The sequence below is a fragment of the Pinus tabuliformis genome, chromosome 1_1, assembly GCF_031772625.1.
Source record: "Pinus tabuliformis cultivar Carrire ecotype Pingquan chromosome 1_1, CPIR1, whole genome shotgun sequence".
NCBI classification, from domain to species: Eukaryota; Viridiplantae; Streptophyta; class Pinopsida; order Pinales; family Pinaceae; genus Pinus; species Pinus tabuliformis.
The window spans coordinates 332,801,143-332,803,796 of NC_142297.1; positions in this window are offsets into that span (position 1 = coordinate 332,801,143).

Sequence of the window (2,654 nt, forward strand, 5' to 3'; positions counted from 1 at the left end):
GGATGGGCCCCTATATTGTTAAGCGAGTGTTAGCAAAAGGAGCCTACGAGTTAATGGATTATGACGGAATTCCACTGGCGCAACCTCATAACGGGTTGCACCTCAAGCGTTACTATGCGTAATTCAGTATGGTAACCTGTATGCTTTTGTTATGTTTTTGTTTCCGCTAAAGTGCTTATTTTGGTCAAGTAATCCACTTTTTACATTTCTTGCAGATGTTAAACCTATTGGAGTCATGTGTTGGATATGCCGACGGAGTGAGTCGTAGTTCATGGAACCTATCTTCCGCGGTCTGGGCCATTTTTGATCCAAGAGGCGAGTTAGTAAGTTTCAGAGGGGTATGTATTGGTCGATCAACGAATAACATCGCTGAATATAGCGCGTTGATAGAACTTCTCTCTAATTCCATCACACATGGTATACGCCGACTGATTGTTAGGCTAGACTCACAGCTCATCATACTACAACTCACTGGTATCTACTCTGTCCGAAATCCAGCTATTTATCGCATGTTCCTAAGGGTTAAGATTTTGGAAAGGCAATTTGATTTTATTCAATATCAGCATATTTCCAGAAACTTAAACACATTAACTGACTCATTGGAAAATTATGTACTAGATATACATTTACAACATTTATAAAAAGAAGCATACCATCAATATTTGCATTTGGAGCATGTAACTTAACCAAAATAAAACTCCGAAAATCAAAAATATATATAACTATTTATGGTTTACACATAATTTTCTGTAACCAAGACAAAATTGGTCAAATGACCAAAAAACTCAAAATGCTAGGGGGCACCCTAGTCTAATGATGCTCGTGATAGCAAGTCACAGCCTGTGCAATCATGCGTAAGAGTCGAGTCCATCGTCTTGGCACACCAGTAGTATGCCGCTGCAACCTCAAGGGCAGCTCGTCAGTCCTCACATCTGGAATACCAAGAGTGAGGCCCTCAACCTGCTCCTGTAATGCTGTAAGAGTCTCGACCACATCGAGGTCGCGAAGGATAGCCCTTCCAACAGCCTCTCCTACTGGGGCGACAGCTGGCACTCTCAGGCGTACTACTGGCCGAACGGGACCAACATCTGCATGAACACATGAGTTTGATTAAGTCTTGATAGAATAAAGCACAAGGACATTATAAATGAAAAATGATAAACAGGAATATGGTCAAAGAATTTACCAATGGCGCCCCATTGTTTTCCATCCGGCAGTACTAAATCTGGATCACCTCGAAAGTCCATGCCAGCATATGGATACTCGGAATAAACCATCTCCTAATGATCAAACGACCCAAATAAGGTATCAGAAAATGAAATCTGAGACTGACCAGCATGCCTAGACATATGGTCGACCCATCTCTGCATACTTGGTTCAGTCGGTGAAGGTAAATCGAGTGCAATATACTGCGGCTGCATCAGTGGTATCTTTTCCAAGGCAAAGGCGGTCAAAATAGAACCATACCCAAAGTTCTTCAACCTCCCACTCTTTACCTTGGTCAATTGTTCTTTCATCACAAGAAGTACTGCGTCGCACCAGTTGAACACCTTCGGTTGGAGGCATTCCAAGGCATACTGCATATAAGATCGGTTGGCTACATGAAGAGCCGCACCACCAGCCATCCTACCAAAAGTAAACAGAATAGTCCTGAGGGACCTGTCAGTGACATCACGGATGATGATCTTGCCGTCTTTACTCGGCTGAGATCCCTCTCTACAATACCGGTGAACATAATCTCTCACATATTCACCTCCTCGGGCCGAACCTGCTAAAGAGATGGGGGCACCCCGCCTCGACAAACTAGTCAAGAAATAGATGTCCACTACAATCAAGGGGATGGATTTGCCCCTGATCTGGAACACCTAGTTGGTAGGATCCCAAGCATCGATCAAATACTGCAGTAAGTTGACTGTTGTCTCATGCTAGAGATGCGGAAAAACTTCAGCAAGCCACAGTTCCGCAGTGCGTTTACTGTAACCGAATCATGTAGGGCAAGCATGTCCTCTTCTTCATGCTCACATTCTCGCCATGTAATAGTCATCTTACTCCAAAGGTCTCTGAAAAGCAAACAAGAGAAGAGTTAGATCCTGATTTTGGTAAGAAAATAGGCCAACATCCAACGCACCTTTCGATACACAGAGGGTGCACTGGAGGCAGAGCGAGTTTCTCAAACCCCATAGGCTCAGAAAAAGCAGGAATCAAGCTCAGAATGCAAAATGGAAAGCATGAAATGAAAGAGCTCAAGTTTAGCTCCTACCTGGTCCAGACGGCGCCGAGAATCGTCCACAGAATCTCCTGAAATCAGCTGATGAAAATCAAAGGGGGAAAGCACCTCCAAAGCTCCAACAAACCAAAGTTCAAATGAAATGGTAAAATGAGAGGTAAAAGCACTTTTTCATTACTTTTTACGTAGTTCAAAGTAAAATATTAGTGTTCTAACTCATTTTTCAAGCATATATTGTTCATTTCTGACTAGTTTGATGAAGCAATTGAAAATACAGTACAATCTTTGAAAGAAAAAAGCTATTTATGGTAAAGTCAAAAAGAGACCATTTAATCGAGCAGTTTTAGCGCGGACTTCATGCTCGTTAAAAAATAAACATAAGCAATGAGCACATGTTCCTCCAGAGTTTAATCTCATTAAAAAATGA